The sequence below is a fragment of the Tamandua tetradactyla genome, chromosome 15 (genome assembly GCF_023851605.1).
Source record: "Tamandua tetradactyla isolate mTamTet1 chromosome 15, mTamTet1.pri, whole genome shotgun sequence".
Classification (NCBI taxonomy): Eukaryota; Metazoa; Chordata; class Mammalia; order Pilosa; family Myrmecophagidae; genus Tamandua; species Tamandua tetradactyla.
Genome location: NC_135341.1, coordinates 28,658,251 through 28,681,173, shown reverse-complemented (window position 1 = coordinate 28,681,173; position 22,923 = coordinate 28,658,251). Strand labels below are relative to the sequence as shown.

The 22,923-nt window shown below is 36.7% G+C and overlaps 1 pseudogene; it reads left to right on the top strand.

The window, feature by feature from the left end:
- LOC143656769 (FMR1-interacting protein NUFIP2-like) overlaps positions 1-18,525 on the top strand; it is a 31,331-nt pseudogene extending 12,806 nt beyond the window's left edge.
- The last annotated feature ends 4,398 nt before the right edge of the window (positions 18,526-22,923 follow it).

Below are 22,923 nucleotides of genomic sequence, written 5' to 3'. Positions count from 1 at the left end.
AGGTATCTACTCAAAGGACTTAAGGGCAAAGACACAGATGGACATTTGCACACCAGTGTTTATAGCAGCATTATCTACAATTGCAAAGAGATGGAAACAGCCAAAATGTTCATCAACAGACAAGTGGCTAAACAAACTGTGGCGTATACCTACGATGGAATATTATGCAGCTTTAAGAGAGACTAAACTTATGAAGCATGTAATAACATGGATGGACCTAGAGAACATTATGCTGAGTGAGTCTAGCCCAAAACTAAAGGACAAATACTGTAAGGTCCCACTGATGTGAACCGACATTCAAGAATCAGCTTGGAATATATCATTGGTAACAGAGACCAGCAGGAGTTAGAAACAGGGTAAGATAATGGGTAATTGGAGCTGAAGGGATACAGACTGTGCAGCAGGACTAGATACAAAAACTCAAAAATGGACAGCACAATAATACCTAAGTGTAATGTAACTAGGTTGGAACACTGAATGAAGCTGCACCTGAAATATGGTTTTTTGTTTGTTTGTTTGTGTGTTTGTATCCTTTGTTTTTGTTTTTTTCTTTTTCCTTTTTATATATATATATATTATTAGAATTATTATTTTAATTCTCTTCTCTATATTAATATTCTATATCTTTTTCTGCTGTTTTGCTAGTTCTTTTCCTAAATCGATGCAAATTTACTAAGAAATGATGATCATACATCTATGTGATGATACTAAGAATTACTGAGTGCATTTGTAGAATGGAATGATTTCTAAATGTTGTGTTAATTTCTTTTCTTTTTTTTGATTAATAAAAAATTTTTTTAAAAATAAAGTTAAAAAAAAATGAGGGAGAAATTAAAACATTTTCAGACAAAAAATCACTGAGAGAATTTGTGACCAAGAGACCAGCTCTGCAAGAAATACTAAAGGGAGCACTAGAGACAGATACGAAAAGACAGAAGAGACAGGTGTGGAGAAGAGTATAGAAAGAAGGAAAATTAGATATGACATACAAAATATGAAAGGCAAAATGGTAGAGGAAAGTACTACCCAAACAGCAATAACACTAAATGTTAATGGATTGAACGCCCCAATCAAAAGACATAGACTGGCAGAATGGATTAAAAAACAGGATCCTTCTATATGCTGTCTACAGGAAACACACCTTAGACCCAAAGATAAACATAGGTTGAAAGTGAAAGGTTGGGAAAAGATATTTCATGCAAATAACAGCCAGAAAAGAGCAGGAGTAGCTATACTAATATCCAACAAATTAGACTTCAAATGTAAAACAGTTAAAAGAGACAAAGAAGGATACTATCTACTAATTAAAGGAACAATTCAACATGAAGACATAACAATCATAAATATCTATGCACCGAACCAGAATGCACCAAAATGCATGACGCAAACACTGCAAACACTGAAAAGGGAAATAGACACATCTACCATAATAGTTGTAGACTTCAATTCCCCACTCTCATCAATGGACAGAACATCTAGACAGAGGATCAATAAAGAAACAAAGAAGTTGAATATTACAATAAATGAGCTAGACTTGACAGACATTTATAGGACATTACACCCCACAACAGCAGGATACACCATTTTCTCAAGTGCTCATGGATCATTCTCAAAGATAGACCATATGCTGGGTCACAAAGCAAGTCTCAACAAATTTAAAAAGATTGAAGTCATACAAAACACCTTCTCAGATCGAGGGAATGAAGTTGGAAATCAATAATAGGCAAAGCGCCAGAAAATTCACAAATATGTGGAGGCTCAACAACATACTCTTTTTATTTTTATTTCATTTTTTTATTAATTCATTAATTTATTTATTTTACTTTAAAGCTTTAACACATAAAAGCAATTAACTTTTTTATTAATTAAAAAAATGAACTAACAAAACATTTATAAATCATTCCATTCTACATATACAGTCAGTAATTCTTAATATCATCACATAGATGCATATACATCATTTCTTAGTACATTTACATCGATTTAGAAAAAGAAATAGAAAGATGACAGAAAAAGAAATAAAATGATAATAGAGAGAAAAAATAAAAAATAAATTTAAAAAATTAAAAAGAAAAACTATACCTCAGATGCAGCTTCATTCAGTGTTTTAACATGATTACATTACAATTAGGTAGTATTGTGCTGTCCATTTCTCAGTTCTTGTATCCAGTCTTGTTGCACAGTCTGTATCCCTTCAGCTCCAATTACCCATTATCTTACCCTGTTTCTATCTCCTGATGGTCTCTGTTACCAATGACATATTCCAGGTTTATTCTCTAATGTCGGTTCACATCAGTGGGACCATACAGTATTTGTCCTTTAGTTTTTGGCTAGTCTCACTCAGCATAATGTTCTCTAGGTCCATCCATGCTATTACATGCTTCATAAGTTTATTCTGTCTTAAAGCTGCATAATATTCCATCATATGTATATACCACAGTTTGTTTAGCCACTTGTCTATTGATGGACATTTTGGCTGTTTCCATCTCTTTGCAATTGTAAATAATGCTGCTATAAACATTGGTGTGCAAATGTCCGTTTGTGTCTTTGCCCTTAAGTCCTCTGAGTAGATACCTAGCAATTGTATTGCTGGGTCGTATGGCAATTCTAAATTCAGCTTTTGAGGAACCGCCAAACTGCCTTCCACAGTGGTTGCACCATTTGACATTCCCACCAACAGTGGATAAGTGTGCCTCTTTCTCCGCATCCTCTCCAGCACTTGTCATTTTCTGTTTTGTTGATAATGGCCATTCTGGTGGGTGTGAGATGATATCTCATTGTCAACAACACACTCTTAAATGACCAGTGGGTCAAGGAAGAAATCAGTAAATATCTCGAGGCAAATGAGAATGAAAATACCACATACCAAAACTTATGGGATGCGCCAAAGGCAGTGTTGAGTGAAATTTATTGCCCTAAATGCCTATATCAAAAAAGAAGAAAGGGCAAAAATTCAGGAATTAACTGTCAACTTGGAAGAACTGGACAAAGAACAGCAAACTAACCCCAAAGCAAGCAAAAGGAAAGAAATAACAAAGATTAGAGCAGAAATAAATGAAATTGAGAACATGAAAACAATTGAGAAAATCAAGCAAACCAGAAGTTGGTTCTATGAGAAAATCAATAAGATTGATGGGCCCTTAGCAAGATTGACAAAAAGAAGAAGAGAGAGGATGCAAATGAATAAGATCAGAAATGGAAGAGGAGACATAACCACTGACCCCACAGAAATAAAGGAGGTAATAACAGGATACTATGAACAACTTTATGCAAATAAATACAACAATGTAGATGAAATTGACAACTTCCTAGAAAGGCATGAACAACCAACTTTGACTCAAGAAGAAATAGATGACCTCAACAAACGAATCACAAGTAAAGAAACTGAATCAGTCATTAAAAAGCTTCCCAAAAAGAAAAGTCCAGGACCAGACGGCTTCACATGTGAATTCTACCAAACATTCCAGAAAGAATGAGTACCAATCCTGCCCAAACTCTTCAAGTGGAGGGAAAGCTACCTAATTCATTCTATGAAGCCAACATCATCCTCATACCAAAACCAGGCAAAGATATTACTAAAAAAGAAAACTATAGACCAATCTCTCTAATGAATATAGATACAAAAATCCTCAACAAAATTCTAGTAAATCGAATCCAGCAACACATTAAAAGAATTGTACATCTTGACCAAGTAGGATTCATCCCAAGTATGCAAGGATGGTTCAACATAAGAAAATCAATTAATGTAATACACCATATCAACAAATCACAGCAGAAAAATCACATGATCATCTCAATTGATGCAGAGAAGGCATTTGACAAAATTCAACATCCTTTCCTGTTGAAAACACTTCAAAGGATAGGAATACAAGGGAACTTCCTTAAAATGATAAAGGGAATATATGAAAAACCCACAGCTAATATCATCCTCAATGGGGAAAAACTGAAAACTTTCCCCCTAAGATCAGGAACAAGACAAGGATGTCCACTATCACAACTGTTATTCAACATTGTGTTGGAAGTTCTAGCCAGAGCAATTAGACAAGAAAAAGAAATACAAGGCATCAAAATTGGAAAGGAAGAAGTAAAACTATCACTGTTTGCAGATGATACGATACTATATGTCGAAAACCCTGAAAAATCCACAGCAAAACTACTAGAGCAAATAAACAAGTACAGCAAAGTGGCAGGGTACAAGATCAACATTCAAAAATCTAGTGTTTCTATACACTAGTAATGAACTATCTGAGGGGGAAATCAAGAACTAAATTCCATCTACAATTGCAACTAAAAGAATAAAATATTTAGGAATAAATTTAACTAAAGAGACAAAAGACCTATACAAAGAAAACTACAAGAAACTGTTAAAAGAAATCACAGAAGACCTAAATAGATGGAAGGACAGACAACTGTGTTCATGGATTGGAAGAGTAAATATAGTTAAGATGTCAATTCTACCTAAATTGATTTACAGATTCAACGCAATACCAATCAAAATCCCAAAAACTTACTTTTCAGAAATAGAAAAACCAATAAGCAAATTTATCTGGAAGGGCAGGGTGCCCCGAATTGCTAAAAGTATCTTGAGGGAAAAAAAAACGAAGCTGGAGGTCTCACACTATCTGACTTTAAGGCATATTATGAAGCCACAGTGGTCAAAACAGCATGGTACTGGCATAAAGATAGATATTATTGACCAATGGAATCGAATAGAGTGTTCAGATATAGACCCTCTCATCTATGGACATTTGATCTTTGATAAGGCAGTCAAGCCAACTCACCTGGGAAAGAACAGTCTCTTCAATAAATGGTGCCTAGAGAACTGGATATCCATATGCAAAAGAATGAAAGAGGACCCATATCTCACACCCTACACAAAAGTTAACTCAAAATGGATCAAAGATCTAAACATCAGGTCTAAGACCATAAAACAGTTAGAGGAAAATGTAGGGAAATATCTTAAAAATCTTATAATTGGAGGCGGTTTTATAGACCTTACACCTAAAGCAAAAGCACTAAGAAAGAAAGAAAGAAATGGGAACTCCTCAAAATTAAACACTTTTGTGCATCAAAGAACTTCATCAAGAAAGCAGAAAGACAGCCTACACAATGGGAGACAATATTTGGAAACGACATATCAGATAAAGGTCTAGTATCCAGAATTTATAAAGAGATTCTTTAACTCTACAACAAAAAGACACCCAATCCAATTACAAAATGGGGGAAAGAATTGAACAGACACCTCTCAGAAGAGGAAATACAAATGGCCAAAAGGCACATGAAGAGATGCTCAATGTCCCTGGCCATTAGAGAAATGCAAATCAAAACCACAATGAGATATCATCTCACACCCACCAGAATGGCCATTATCAACAAAACAGAAAATGATAAGTGCTGGAGAGGATGTGGAGAAAGAGGCACACTTATTCATTGTTGTGGGAATGTCAAATGGTGCAACCTCTGTGGAAGGCAGTTTGGTGATTCCTCAAAAAGCTGAATATAGAATTGCCATATGACCCAGCAATACCATTGCTAGGTATCTACTCAGAGGACATAAGGGCAAAGACACAAATGGACATTTGCACACCAATGTTTATAGCAGCATTATTTACGATTGCAAGGAGATGGAAACAGCCAAAATGCCCATCAACAGAGGATTGGCTAAACAAACTGTGGTATCTACATATGATGGAATATTATGCAGCTTTAAGACAGAATAAACTTTTGAAGTATGTAACAGCATGGATGGACCTTGAGAACATTGTGCTGAGTGAGACTAGCCAAAAACTAAAGGACAAATACTGTGTGGTCTCAATGATATGAACTGACATTAGTGAATAAACTTGAAATATGTCATTGGTAACAGAGATCATCAGGAGATAGAAATAGGGTAAGATATTGGGTAATTGGAGCTGAAGGGATACAGACTGTGCAACAGGACTGGATAAAAAAACTCAGAAATGGACAGCACAATACTACCTAATTATAATATAATTATGTTAAAACACTGAATGAAGCTGCATGTGAGAATGATAGAGGGAGGAGGGCTGGGGACATATTGAAATCAGAAAGATAGATGTTAAAGATTGAGATGGTGTAATCTAGGAATGCCTAGAGTGCATAATAACAGTGAAATGTACAGGGTTACAATTTTAAAAATGTTTTTGCATGAGGAAGAACAAAAGAATGTCATTATTGCAGGGTACTGAAAATAGATGGTAATTAATATTTTAAAATGTCACCTTATGTGTGAGACTAAAGCAAAAATGTTTATCTGTTACAAAATCAATATTTTGACTAGTGCATTTCCTAATATAACTTATGTAGATAGTTTGATTGAACTCCATAAGTACTTGGAATCTCAGGTAAGACATGAGATTTTGTTGGTTTGTCCAGAGTGATGCCCCGATGAATCCCAGAGTGATTCGATCAGTGAGTGGAAAAGCATCTGCAAAGCTCCCCTCAGGGAGTGGTGAGAATGGGGAGAAATTCAACTTCCCCAAGTTGAATTCTTGATATTCTCACAAACAGTGTGGACAACCAAAGCTATAGGCAGAGCCCCCAGTCTTGGGGTTTCTTCAAATGAAACTTAACCTCGCAAAGGATAGGTCAAGTCTACTTAAAATTTAGGCTTAACAGTCACCCCCAAGAGAGCCTCTTTTGTTGCTCAGATGTGGCCCTTCTCTCCAGCCAACACAATGAGCAGTCTCACCACCCTACCCCTCTCTACGTGGGACATGACTCCCAGGGGTGTGGACCTTCCTGGCAATGTGGGACAGAAATCTTGGAATGAGCAGAGACTCAGCATCAAGGGATTGAGAAAAACCCTAGAATGAGCTGAGACTTAGCATCAAGGTATGAGAAAACCTTCTCGACCAAAAGGGGAAAGAGGGAAATGAGACAAAGTGTGAAGGGCTGAGAGATTCCAAACAGAGTGGAGAGGTTATCCTGGAGGTTATTCTTATGTATCAAGTAGATATCATCTTGTTATTCAAGATGTAATGGAGAGGCTGGAGGAAACTGCCTGAAAATGTAAAGCTGTGTTCCAGTAGCCATGTTTCTTGGGGATGACTGAATAATGACACAGCTGGCACAATGTGACTGTGTGATTGTGAAAACCTTGTGTCTGATGCTTCTTTTATCTACCTTGTCAACAGATGAATAGAATATATGGAATAAAAATGAATAATAGGGGGAACAAATGTTAAAATAAATTTAGTTTGAAATGCTAGTGATCAATGAAAGTGAGGGGTAAGGGGTATGGTATGTAAACTTTTTTTCTGTTTTTGTTTTATTTTTCTGTTGTCTTTTTATGTCTTTTTCTGAATTGATACAAATGTGTGGGAAATTATCATAATGATGAATATGCAACTATGTGATGATATTGTGAATTGCTGAGTGTATGTGCTGGGAATGTTTGTGCTTCTTGTAATTTTTTTTTAATTAATAAAAAATTTTTTAAAAACATTATGGACAAAAAGAACAGGAAGTCTTATGAAAAATCTGGAGAGAACCAATCTGTAGGCAAGACCAATGCTGTAGCAATTCCAAATGGTGTTGTGAGAAATAATTCTGGCTATATTACTAATGGTTATTTGAGCAAAGGGGCAGATAATGATGGTAGTAGATCCGAAAGTGGATATACCACTTTTAAAAAAATGAAATCTACTCCCGCCGCCATCTAGCCCTCCTCTTCCTCTTTCTCCGCCGGCAGTGCTCCCGCCACCATCTTGCCCTTCTCTTTCCCCTTCTGCTCCGGCAGCGCTCCATCCACCATCTTATCCTTCCCTTTCTCCTCCTACTCCGGCGGCTCTCCAACCACCACCATGCCCTCTTCCACCTTCACCGGCTCCTCCACCACTGTCCTCGACAGCCTTGCCATCCTCACCTTTCCTCCTACAGAACAGCGACTAGGGGAGTAGAAACGTACGGAACAGCTCCCGGAGCCACGACAGAGATCAAAAAGACAGCGTACCCCATCCTGGAAGGGCTGACTGGCTGGGAGAACCCGCTCCGGTGAGATCGCCGAGGGGCGCGGGCTTCCCCGGGCGGGGTGGCAAGCGGCCGGAGTCCCTCCCCTCCTCCTTCCCGGGCCAGCTGGCAGAATTGGGCAGGCGGTCCCCTCAAGCCGGGGTGGCTGGCACCCCCACCACGCGCAGCCCCCCGGACCAACTGAGAGAATTGGATCGGAAATCCCCAGGCCATGGAGAACGGTGACTGGGGGGGGTCCCTTCCAAACATGTGACTCCCCGGTCCGGCTGGGAATGGTGCACTCTCCCGGGCTGCGACGGCTGGTGCCCTCCTGCCACGCTTGGCGCCCCGGGCCGACTAGGAAATTCGGACGGGAGCTCTCCAAGGCTGCGGCAGCCAGCGAACCTCCCCGCGTTTGGACCCTCAGGCCGGCTGGCACTCTTCCAAGCTGCTTCGGCTGGCGAACCTCCCCCACGGCAAGAGTTTTCCAAAGTTAAAGGACCCACAGCACCTTTTACTGGTGGGACCTGCAATAAACGTGTGCCACAAGCGCCACCTACTGGGCAGGATAAGAAAAACAGAACCCAGAGATTTCACAGAAAAATCTTTCAACCTGCTGGGTCCAGCACCCAGAGATATCTGACTAAATGCCCAGACGCCAGCAGACGATAACGGATCATGCTCAGAAAATTGAAAATGTGGCCCATTCAAACGAACAAACCAATAGTTCAAATGAGATACAGGAGCTGAGACAACTAATGCTGAATATACGAACAGAAATGGAAAACCTCTTCAAAAACGAAATCAATAAATTGAGGGAGGACATGAAGAAGACATGGGCTGAACAAAAAGAGGAAATAGAAAAACTGAAAAAACAAATCACAGAACTTATGGAAGTGAAGAATAAAGTAGAAAAGATGGAAAAAACAATGGATACCTACAATGATAGATTTAAAGAGACAGAAGATAGAATTAGTGATTTGGAGGATGGAACATCTGAATTCCAAAAACAAACAGAAACTATCGGGAAAAGAATGGAAAAATTTGAACAGGGTATCAGGGAACTCAAGGACAATATGAACCGCACAAATATACGTGTTGTGGGTGTCCCAGAAGGAGAAGAGAAGGGAAAAGGAGGAGAAAAACTAATGGAAGAAATTATCACTGAAAATTTCCCAACTCTTATGAGAGACCTAAAATTACAGATCCAAGAAGGGCAGCACACCCCAAAGAGATTAGACGCAAATAGGCATTTTCCAAGACACTTACTAGTTCGAATGTCAGAGGTCAAAGAGAAAGAGAGGATCTTGAAAGCAGCAAGAGAAAAACAATCCATCACATACAAGGGAAACCCAATAAGACTATGTGTCGATTTCTCAGCAGAAACCATGGAAGCTAGAAGACAGTGGGATGATATATTTAAATTAGTAAAAGAGAAAAACTGCCAACCAAGACTCCTATATCCAGCAAAATTGTCCTTCAAAAATGAGGGAGAAATTAAAACATTCTCAGACAAAAAGTCACTGAGAGAATTTGTGACCAAGAGATAGCTCTGCAAGAAATACTAAAGGGAGCACTAGAGTCAGATATGAAAAGACAGAAGGGAGAGGTATGGAGAAGAGTGTAGAAAGAAGGAAAGTCAGATATGATATATATAATACAAAAGGCAAAATGGTAGAGGAAAATATTATACAAACAGTAATAACACTAAATGTTAATGGACTGAATTCCCCAATCAAAAGACATAGACTGGCAGAATGGATTAAAACACAGGATCCTTCTATATGCTGTCTACAGGAAACACATCTTAGACCCAAAGACAAACATAGGTTGAAAGTGAAAGGTTGGGAAAAGATATTTCATGCAAATAACAACCAGAAAAGAGCAGGAGTGGCTATACTAATATCCAACAAATTAGACTTCAAATGTAAAACAGTTAAAAGAGACAAAGAAGGATACTGTATACTAATAAAAGGAACAATTAAACAAGAAGACATAACAATCATAAATATCTATGCACCGAACCAGAATGCCCCAAAATACGTGAGGAATACACTGCAAACACTGAAAAGGGAAATAGACACATATACCATAATAGTTGGAGACTTCAATTCACCACTCTCATCAATGGACAGAACATCTAGACAGAGGATCAATAAAGAAATAGAGAATCTGAATATTACTATAAATGAGCTAGACTTAACAGACATTTATAGGACATTACATCCCACAACAGCAGGATACACCTTTTTCTCAAGTGCTCATGGATCATTCTCAAAGACAGACCATATGCTGGGTCACAAAGCAAGTCTTAACAAATATAAAAAGATTGAAATCATACACAACACTTTCTCAGATCATAAAGGAATGAAGTTGGAAATCAATAATAGGTGGAGTGCCAGAAAATTCACAAATACGTGGAGGCTCAACAACACACTCCTAAACAACGAGTGGGTCAAAGAAGAAATTGCTAGAGAAATTAGCAAATACCTCGAGGCGAATGAAAATGAAAACACAGCATATCAAAACTTATGGGACGCAGCAAAGGCAGTGCTAAGAGGGAAATTTATTGCCCTAAATGCCTATATCAGAAAAGAAGAAAAGGCTAAAATTCAGGAATTAACTGTCCACTTGGAAGAACTGGAGAAAGAACAGCAAACTAATCACAAAGCAAGCAAAAGGAAAGAAATAACAAAGATTAGAGCAGAAATAAATGAAATTGAAAACATGAAAACAATAGAGAAAATCAATAAGACCAGAAGTTGGTTCTATGAGAAAATCAATAAGATTGATGGGCCCTTAGCAAGATTGACAAAAAGAAGAAGAGAGAGGATGCAAATAATTAAGATCAGAAATGGAAGAGGGGACATAACTACTGACCTCACAGAAATAAAGGAGGTAATAACAGGATACTATGAACAACTTTACGCTAATAAATACAACAATGTAGATGAAATGGACAAGTTCCTAGAAAGGCATGAACAACCTACTTTGACTCAAGAAGAAATAGATGACCTCAACAAACCAATCACAAGTAAAGAAATTGAATTAGTCATTCAAAAGCTTCCTAAAAAGAAAAGTCCAGGACCAGATGGCTTCACATGTGAATTCTACCAAACGTTCCAGAAAGAATTAGTACCAATTCTCTTCAAACTCTTCAAAAAAATCGAAGTGGAGGGAAAACTACCTAATTCATTCTATGAAGCCAACATCACCCTCATACCAAAACCAGGCAAAGATATTACAAAAAAAGAAAACTACAGACCAATCTCTCTAATGAATACAGATGCAAAAATCCTCAATAAAATTCTAGCAAATCGTATCCAACAGCACATTAAAAGAATTATACATCATGACCAAGTAGGATTCATCCCAGGTATGCAAGGATGGTTCAACATAAGAAAATCAATTAATGTAATACACCATATCAACAAATCAAAGCAGAAAAATCACATGATCATCTCAATTGATGCAGAGAAGGCATTCGACAAGATTCAACATCCTTTCCTGTTGAAAACACTTCAAAAGATAGGAATACAAGGGAACTTCCTTAAAATGATAGAGGGAATATATGAAAAACCCACAGCTAATATCATCCTCAATGGGGAAAAATTGAAAACTTTCCCCCTAAGATCAGGAACAAGACAAGGATGTCCACTATCACCACTATTATTCAACATTGTGTTGGAGGTTCTAGCCAGAGCAATTAGACAAGAAAAAGAAATACAAGGCATCAAAATTGGAAAGGAAGAAGTAAAACTATCACTGTTTGCAGACGATATGATACTATACGTCGAAAACCCGGAAAAATCCACAACAAAACTACTAGAGCTAATAAATGAGTACAGCAAAGTAGCAGGTTACAAGATCAACATTCAAAAATCTGTAGCATTTCTATACACTAGTAATGAACAAGCTGAGGGGGAAATCAAGAAACGAATCCCATTTACAATTGCAACTAAAAGAATAAAATACCTAGGAATAAATTTAACTAAAGAGACAAAAAACCTATATAAAGAAAACTACAAAAAACTGCTAAAAGAAATCACAGAAGACCTAAATAGATGGAAGGGCATACCGTGTTCATGGATTGGAAGACTAAATATAGTTAAGATGTCAATCCTACCTAAATTGATTTACAGATTCAATGCAATACCAATCAAAATCCCAACAACTTATTTTTCAGAAATAGAAAAACCAATAAGCAAATTTATCTGGAAGGGCAGGGTGCCCCGAATTGCTAAAAACATCTTGAGGAAAAAAAATGAAGCTGGAGGTCTCGCGCTGCCTGACTTTAAGGCATATTATGAAGCCACAGTGGTCAAAACAGCATGGTATTGGCATAAAGATAGATATATCGACCAATGGAATCGAATAGAGTGCTCAGATATAGACCCTCTCATCTATGGACATTTGATCTTTGATAAGGCAGTCAAGCCAACTCACCTGGGACAGAGCAGTCTCTTCAATAAATGGTGCCTAGAGAACTGGATATCCATATGCAAAAGAATGAAAGAAGACCCATCTCTCACACCCTATACAAAAGTTAACTCAAAATGGATCAAAGATCTAAACATTAGGTCTAAGACCATAAAACAGTTAGAAGAAAATGTTGGGAGATATCTTATGGATCTTACAACTGGAGGCAGTTTTATGGACCTTAAACCTAAAGCAAGAGCACTGAAGAAGGAAATAAATAAATGGGAACTCCTCAAAATTAAACACTTTTGTGCATCAAAGAACTTCATCAAGAAAGTAGAAAGACAGCCTTCACAATGGGAGACAATATTTGGAAATGATATATCAGATAAAGGTCTAGTATCCAGAATTTATAAAGAGATTGTTCATCTCAACAACAAAAAGACAGCCAACCCAATTACAAAATGGGAAAAAGACTTGAACAGACACCTCTCAGAAGAGGAAATACGGATGGCCAAGAGGCACATGAAGAGATGCTCAATGTCCCTGGCCATTAGAGAAATGCAAATCAAAACCACAATGAGATATCATCTCACACCCACCAGAATGGCCATTATCAACAAAACAGAAAATGACAAGTGCTGGAGAGGATGCGGAGAAAGAGGCACACTTATCCACTGTTGGTGGGAATGTCAAAGGGTGCAACCACTGTGGAAGGCAGTTTGGCGGTTCCTCAAAAAGCTGAATATAGAACTGCCATACGACCCAGCAATACCATTGCTAGGTATCTACTCAAAGGACTTAAGGGCAAAGACACAAACGGACATTTGCACACCAATGTTTATAGCAGCATTATTTACAATTGCAAAGAGATGGAAACAGCCAAAATCTCCATCAACAGAAGAGTGGCTAAACAAACTGTGGTATATACATACGATGGAATATTATGCAGCTTTAAGACAAGATAAACTTATGAACCATGTAATAACATGGATGGACCTAGAGAATATTATGCTGAGTGAATCCAGCCAAAAACTAAAGGACAAATACTGTATGGTCCCACTGATGTGAACGGACATTCGAGAATAAACTTGAAATATGTCATTGGTAACAGAGTTCAGCAGGAGTTAGAAACAGGGTAAGACAATGGGTAATTGAAGCTGAAGGGATACAGACTGTGCAACAGGACTAGATACAAAAACTAAAAAATGGACAGCACAATAATACCTAATTGTAAAGTAATCATGTTAAAACACTGAATGAAGCTGCATCTGAGCTATAGGTTTTTGTTTTGTTTTGTGTTGTTTTGTTTTGATTTTACTATTATTACTTTTATTTTTTTCTCTATATTAACATTCTATATCTTTTTCGGTTATGTTGCTAGTTCTTCTAAACCAATGTAAATGTACTAAGAAATGATGATCATGCATCTATGTGATGATGTTAAGAATTAATGATTGCCTGTGTAGAATGGTATGATCTCTAAATGTTGGGTTAATTTCTTTTTTTCCGTTAATTAAAAAAAAAAAAAAAAAAGAGAAGGGATAATTGGAGATGAAGGGATACAGACTGTACAACGGGACTGGATATAAAAACTCAGAAATGGACAGCACAATACTACCCAATTGTAATGCAATTATGTTAAAACACTGAATGAAGCTGCATGTGAGGTATAGGTTTTTTGTTTTTGTTTTTTTTGTTTTTTTTCTTTCTATTATTGTTTTAATTCTTATTCTGTTGTCTTTTTATTTCTTTTTCTAAATCGATGCAAATGTACTAAGAAATGATGAATATGCAACTATGTGATGTTATTAAGAATTACTGATTGTACATGTAGATTGGAATGATTTCTAATTGTTTTGTTAATTCTTTTTTTAATTAATAAAAAAAAAAGAAAGAAAAAAAAAAAAAGAAAACTACAGACCAATCTCTCTAATGAATATTGATGCAAAAATCCTCAATAAAATTCTAGCAAATCGTATCCAACAACACATTAAAAGAATTATACATCATGACCAAGTAGGATTCATCCCAGGTATGCAAGGATGGTTCAACATAAGAAAATCAATTAATGTAATACACCATATCAACAAATCAAAGCAGAAAATCACATGATCATCTCAATTGATTCAGAGAAGGCATTTGACAAGATTCAACATCCTTTCCTGTTGAAAACACTTCAAAGGATAGGTATACAAGGGAACTTCCTTAAAATGATAGAGGGAATATATGAAAAACCCACAGCTAATATCATCCTCAATGGGGAAAAACTGAAAACTTTCCCCCTAAGATCAGGAACAAGACAAGGATGTCCATTATCACCACTATTATTCAACATCGTGTTGGAAGTTCTAGTCAGAGCAATTAGACAAGAAAAAGAAATACAAGGCATCAAAATTGGAAAGGAAGAAGTAAAACTATCACTGTTTGCAGACAATATGATACTATACATTGAAAACCCGGAGAAATCCACAACAAAACTACTAGAGCTAGTAAATGTGTACAGCAAAGTAGCAGGTTACAAGATCAACATTCAAAAATCAGTAGTGTTTCTATACACTAGCAATGAACAAGTTGAGGGGGAAATCAAAAAAACGAATTCCATTTACAATTGCAACTAAAAGAATAAAGTACTTAGGAATAAATTTAACTAAAGAGACAAAAGACCTATACAAAGAAAACGACAAAAAACTGTTAAAAGAAATCACAGAAGACCTAAATAGATGGAAGGGCATACCGTGTTCATGGATTGGAAGAGTAAATATAGTTAAGATGTCAATCCTACCTAAATTGATTTACAGATTCAATGCAATACCAATCAAAATCCCAAAAACTTATTTTTCGGAAATAGAAAAACCAATAAGCAAATTTATCTGGAAGGGCAGGGTGCCCCGAATTGCTAAAAACATCTTGAGGAAAAAAAAAAACGAAACTGGAGGTCTCACGCTGCCTGACTTTAAGGCATATTATGAAGCCACAGTGGTCAAAACAGCATGGTATTGGCATAAAGATAGATATATCGACCAATGGAATCGAATAGAGTGCTCAGATATAGACCCTCTCATCTATGGACATTTGATCTTTGATAAGGCAGTCAAGCCAACTCACCTGGGACAGAGCAGTCTCTTCAATAAATGGTGCCTAGAGAACTGGATATCCATATGCAAAAGAATGAAAGAAGACCCATCTCTCACACCCTATACAAAAGTTAACTCAAAATGGATCAAAGATCTAAACATTAGGTCTAAGACCATAAAACAGTTAGAGGAAAATGTTGGGAGATATCTTATGGATCTTACAACTGGAGGCGGTTTTATGGACCTTAAACCTAAAGCAAGAGCACTGAAGAAGGAAATAAATAAATGGGAACTCCTCAAAATTAAACACTTTTGTGCATCAAAGAACTTCATCAAGAAAGTAGAAAGACAGCCTTCACAATGGGAGACAATATTTGGAAATGATATATCAGATAAAGGTCTAGTATCCAGAATTTATAAAGAGATTGTTCATCTCAACAACAAAAAGACAGCCAACCCAATTACAAAATGGGAAAAAGACTTGAACAGACACCTCTCAGAAGAGGAAATATGGATGGCCAAGAGGCACATGAAGAGATGCTCAATGTCCCTGGCCATTAGAGAAATGCAAATCAAAACCACAATGAGATATCATCTCACACCCACCAGAATGGCCATTATCAACAAAACAGAAAATGACAAGTGCTGGAGCGGATGCAGAGAAAGAGGCACACTTATCCACTGTCGGTGGGAATGTCAAATGGCGCAACCACTGTGGAAGGCAGTTTGGCGGTTCCTCAAAAAGCTGAATATAGAATTGCCATATGACCCAGCAATACCATTGCTGGGTATCTACTCAAAGGACTTAAGGGCAAAGACACAAACGGACATTTGCACACCAATGTTTATAGCAACGTTATTTACAATTGCAAAGAGATGGAAGCAGCCAAAATGTCCATCAACAGAAGAGTGGCTAAACAAACTGTGGTATATACATACGATGGAATGTTATGCAGCTTTAAGACAGGATAAAATTATGAAGCATGCAATAACATGGATGGACCTAGAGAACATTATGCTGAGTGAGTCTAGCCAAAAACTAAAGGACAAATACTGTATGGTCCCACTGATGTGAACCGACATTCGAGAATAAACTTGGAATATGTCATTGGTAACAGAGTCCAGCAGGAGTTAGAAACAGGGTAAGATAATGGGTAAGTGGAGCTGAAGGGATACAGACTGTGCAACAGGACTAGATACAAAAACTCAAAAATGGACAGCACAATAATACCTAATTATAAAGTAATCATGTTAAAACACTGAATGAAAACACTGAATGAAGCTGCATCTGAGTTATAGGTTTTTTTTTTTTTTACTATTATTATTACTTTTTTTCTCCATATTAACATTCTATATCTTTTTCTGTTGTGTTTCTAGTTCTTCTAAACCGATGCAAATGTACTAAGAAACGATGATCATGCATCTATGTGATGATGTTAAGAATTACTGATTGCATATGTAGAATGGTATGATTTCTAAATGTTGGGTTAATTTCTTTATTTCCGTTAATTAATAAAAAAAAAGTATCATTACCTTTGAGTGGTGGGATATAATTTATATTTCTTGTCTTCTTTCTACATTTATTTTTCCACTTAAATAAAAAAAATGACCACATAATACTTTTATTCTAAAAACTAAAAAATAAAAATAAAAAAAAAATGAAATCTAGGCACAATAGTGCCAAGGGCTGTGAAAACCTTAATTTAGTGCAGGACAAAATAATGCAACAAGAGGCCAGTGTCCCAACTTTAAAGCAGGAACTTGAACGTTTCAAACCTGACTACAGTGAACAAAAGGGAAGTCGAGTAGATGGTTCTAAGCCCATTTGGAAATACGAATCTGGGCTTGGAGGAACAAGCCGAGGAAAACCCACTATGGGTGATGTGCTATGGAAGAGTTCTGATGTTAAACCTGGTGTGAGCAGCAAAAAGTTTAACGATTGACTCAAAGGAAAGCATGCTTTAGCTGTTGCCTCCAAGGAGGACTCGTGGGCAGTATTTAAACCACCCCCAGTTTTTCCAGTGGACAATAGCAGTGCTAAAATAGTTCCTAAAATAAGTTATGCAAGCAAAGTTAAGGAAAACCTTAACAAAACTGTACAGAATTCTTCTGTGTCTCCCTCTTCATCTTCATCTTCATCATCTACTGGGGAAACGCAGAACCAGTTTTCAAGTCGGTATCCCAGGTCCCTATGTCTGCACTGAAATCGGTTACTTCTGCCAGTTTTTCTAACAGACCTGTTTTAGCAGGGACTAATGCAAGTGGATATTCTCCAGAGGTCAGCCACTGCTTACTGCTGCTGCTAATACTCCCATCTCTGCTGGGACTCAGTTCTCCAGGACATGAGTTTAACTTCAGCAGATGTTGAACAAACTAAGTCTAGCTTTTTATCTATCCTTCAAATATGCACCTGTGCTGTTGAGCGCAACACAAGTGAATCTGTCCTCTCAGAGAGATCAGCAAAGCTTGGGGGATATCTTCCAGAATCAGTGTGGTTTTTTCATTTTAAATGAACCCATTGCTGGCCTGGAGACTGTTATTGGGAAGTCATCGGATCATAAAGTGATGGAGGTGACATTTCAAGGGGAATATCCTGCCACTTTGGTTTCACAGGGTGCTGAAATAATCCCCTCAGGAACTGAGCATCCTTTATTTCCCAAGGCTTATGGGCTGGAAAAAAGCAGACTAGTCCTCAAGTTCTGGGTAGCATTCTAAAACCTGGGACTACTAGCGACAGTGGAGCCTTATCCTTGGAACCCAGTCATATAGGTGACCTGCAAAAAGCAGACACCGTAGTCAAGGTGCTTTAGGGTTTCTCTCAAAGGACTATGAGATAGAAAATCAAAAGCCTCTGGCCTCTCCTATGAACACTTTGTTAGGCTCCATCAAAGAAGAGATATCAGAGAGGCCTAGAAATGAATGATAGCTGGGGTTCTTTTGACTTGAGGACTGCTATTGTATATCACACTAAAGAAATGGAATCTATTTGGAATTTGCAGAAACAAGATCCCAGAGGATAATCACTTACAATGAAGTCATGGATAGTCCAGATCAATGAAGAGCAGCGGGATCAGACTGCCTATTCGTAACCTTTCTGTGGCATTAGAGCCACCATTCATGGGGGACACAAGGCTTTTATGCTCCGAAATCTTCAATGCAGCAGAGGAACCATAAGTAGAATCACAGAATAATATATACAAATATAACTATATATAGTTATATAGTTATTTTTTAATGGCAACTGAAAGTAATTAGACTTCTTAAGGAATCAAAATTTATTTTAAGAGACTACAAAACGTTATTTAATCTCCAGTACTGAGTAGTTTTTGTTGTAGTTGTTGTTTTTTCTTTTTGTTTTTAAGAGTGAATGCAAGTGATTAGTGAATAAAGACTTAACAAGTATGGTTTTTAAGTTTCTGCTATCATCAACTTGGGCAGCAAATGACCCACTGGAAAGGCAAATCCGCTTAAAAGATCTCTGTATCTTGTTCTGTGACTAAAGTGATATGCTTATTGTGGGGAACCCAGAATGATTCACCATTTTCCCCACTCCTCCCTTGATTTTTTGGTTTTACGTTGAACACTGCAAGAATGCGGGATAAATGTCTTGAAGTTTGACGGGATATAAATATATAAGTATATATAACGAATATGATTTGCAGGTCTTGTCAAAAGTTAAGCAGCCTCTGTGAGTGTCAGGGAAGTACTTTTCTCTCCTTTTATTTGTTTGTAGGGTGAGGTTGGGGGAGGGCTTTGATGGTCTACAATTCTGGAATAGTTGGTGGTACATAGTTAACTTGACTTCAGTTACACACTGGACTTTTACAACTGAAGAATCCATGAACAAGCAATTGGTTTAGGTATTCAACAACAACAAAAAATACTCCTGTTCCAGTATTTTAATATAATTGTATAACTGGGAGCAAAAATATATTCTGCTTTTCAGCTGTAGGTGCTCCACACTTACTCTCTGTTACTAACACTAAATGTGCTCTTTTCCTGTATTTTCATCAAACATCCAAAGAAAAACTTCTGTGCCTTTCTATAAATTCTATCCCTTTTAACTTATCAGAAAAATCTAAAAGGGGAAGAAAAAAAAGCCCATGAAAATAAAAATTTTTCAAATTTTTAGCCAAAAAAAAAAAACCATGCCCATGAAAAACAACCAACTCCAAACAGATTAAACCTTAACAGACCTACTCCAAGACATATACTAATCAGAATATCAAATCCCAAATGTAAAGAGAGAATATTGAAAGGAACAAGAGAAAAGTGATTCATTACATACAAGAGATTCTCATGATTAAGTGCCAATTTCTCTTCAGAAATCATGGAGATGAGAAGGCAGTGGTATGATATACTCAAGTACTGAAACGAAAAACTGTGAGCCAAAAATTCTTTATCTGACAAAACGTTCATTCAAACATATAGGCAAAGAAGATACAATATATGAAAGCCAAAGGACAAATGACTTATGTATGTACTTCATATACAGCAATAATATTGAATGTTAATGGATTAAATTCCCCAATCAAAAGACACAGATTGGCAGAATGGATTTTTAAAAACTACATGATCCAACTCTATCTTGCTTATAAGAGATTCACCTTAGATCCTAAGACACAAATGGGTTGAAAGGATAGAAAAAGATAACCCATGCAAATAGTAACGAAAAAAAAGAGCTGGGATAGCTATACAAATACAAGGGGAAAATGGACTTCAAGTCAAAAGCTTTTATAAGAGAAAAGGATACTATATATTAATAAAAGTGGCAATCCACCAAGAAGAAATAACAATCATAAATATTTACGCAACCAACCACAGTGCTCCAAAATACATGAGGCAAGTACTGGCAAAACTGAAGAGAGAAATAGATGACTTTACAATAATAGTTGGAGACAATCAATTGATAGAGCATCTAGACCAAAGATCAATAAGGACACAGAGGGCTTGAATAATATGATAAATGAAATAGACCTAACACATATAAATAGAACATTGCACCCCAAAACAACAGGATATACATTCTTCTCAAGTATGCATAGATCATTTTCACAGACAGACCATATGTTGGGACACAAAAGAAGTCTCAATAAATTTTTAAAAGATTGAAATTGTACAAAGCATCTTCTCTGACCACATTGGAATGGAGATGGAAATAACAGGTGAAGAACTGGATAATCAACAAATATATGGAAGTTGATTAATACACTCTAAAACAATCGATAGGTCAAAGAAGAAACCACAAGGTAGATCAGTAAGTATCTTGAGATAGATGAAAACAAGAACACAACATATCAAAACATAGCAAGCAGGGAAGGCAGTGCTCAGAGGGAAATTTATACCCCTAAGTGTTTAAATTTAAAAAGAAGAGGTAAAAAAAAAACCTAACTGCACACCTGGAGATACTAGAAAAAGAACAACAAACTAAACACAAAGCAAGCAGAAGGAAAGAACTAACAAAAAGCAGAGCACAAATAAATGAAATAGAGAATAAAAAAAACAATAGGGAGCATTAACAAAACCAAAAGTTGGTTCTTTGAAAAGATCGATAAAACTGACAACCCTTTAGCTAGATTGACATAGCAAAAAAGAGAGAAGATGCAAATAAAATCAGAAATGAGAAGGGGGACATTACTACTGCTGCCACAAAAATAAAAAAGGATCATAAGAGGATCTTATGAACAATTGTATGCCAATAAATTAAGCAACTTCAATGAAATGGACAAATTCCTAGAAACACACAACCTACACTGACTCTGGAAGTAATAGACGATCTCAACAGATCAATTATGAATAAAGAGATTGAATCAGTCTTCAAAAACCTCCCAACAAAGAAATGCACAGGACCAAATGGCTTCACAGTTGAATATTCCAAGAAGAATTAATACCAGTCCTGCTCAAACTCTTCGAAAAAATTGAAGAGGAGTGTTTCAGTTTATTAATGCTGCCAGAATTCATTACACCAGAAATTGAATGGCTTTTATAAAGAGCATTTATTGAGTTATATGTTTACAGTTCTAAGGTCTTAAAAATGTCCAAGCTAAGGCATGCAGAGAATGATACCTTGACTCCAAAGAAAGCCTGATGTCTGTTACATGGGAAGGCATGTGACTGGTGTCTGCTGGTTTGTTGCTTCGTGGTTCTAATTCTAGTGGCTTCCTCTCTAAGTGTCTGTGGGTCTTGCTTAGCTGCTCTGGGGCAATACTCTGGGTTACATTTCTTAGCTTAGCATCTCCCAGAGCTGGAGATTTCCTCTCTTCAAGTATCTGTATCCTAGCTTCATATGGCTTCTCTAAGCGTTTCTTTTGGCACTCTAAGAATCTCCAAAAGTCTGCATCTAAGTTTTCTCCTAAATGTTTCCCATTTTAAAGGACTCTAGTAAATTAATTAAGACACACCTTGAATGGGGAGTCACATCTCCATTGAAGTAATCTAATAAAAAAATCACATCCACAATTGGGTGTGTCACACTTCTGTGAAACAATCTAATCAAGAGGTCTCACCCAGAACATTGAATCAGGATTAAAAGAAAATGACTTTTCTGGGAGTACATAACAGTTTCAAACTAGCACAAGGAGGCAATACTACCTAACTCATTCTATGAGGTTAACTTCACTCTAACATCAAAGCTAGGGAAAGAGAAATAAAAAATTGTGTATCAATTTCTCTTATGAATGTAGATACAAAAATCTTCAACAAAATACTAGCAAATCTAATCCAATAACACAGAAAAGAATTATATACCATGGTCAAGTGAGATTTATCCCAGATATGCAAGGGTATTTCAATACAAGAAAATCAATTAATGTAATACACACATTAACAAAATGAAGGGAAACCACCACGTGATCATCTCAATTGACACAGAAAAGGCATATGACAAAATACAGCCTCCTTTCTTGCTAGAAACACTTAGAAAAATAGGAAGAGAAGGAAATTTCCTCAACATAAGGAACATATATGAAAAACCCACTGCGAATATCACACTCAATGGTGAAAGACTAAAAGCTTTCCTACTAAAAGCAGGAACAAAAAAAGGATGCCCAGTACCACTGCTGTTATTTAACATTGTACTGGAAGTTCCATCTAGAGCAATTAGGCAATAAAAAGAAATAAAAGGCATCCAAATTGGAAGGAAAGAATTAAAACTTAACACTATTTGTAGATAACATGATCCTATATATAGAAAGTCCCCCCAAAATATACAACAAAGCTACTAGAGCTAATAAACTAACTCAGCAAAGTGGTGGGATATAAGATCAACATGCAAAAATCAGTAGTGTTTCTGTAAACTAGTAATGAATAATTTGAAGAGGAAATAAATTTAAAAATACATTTACAATAACAACTGAAGGAATCACTATCTAGGAATAAATTGGTATGTACTACATTTAGTTTATCCATTCGTCTACTGATGAACACTTGGGTTGTTTCCACCTCTTTCTTACCTCCT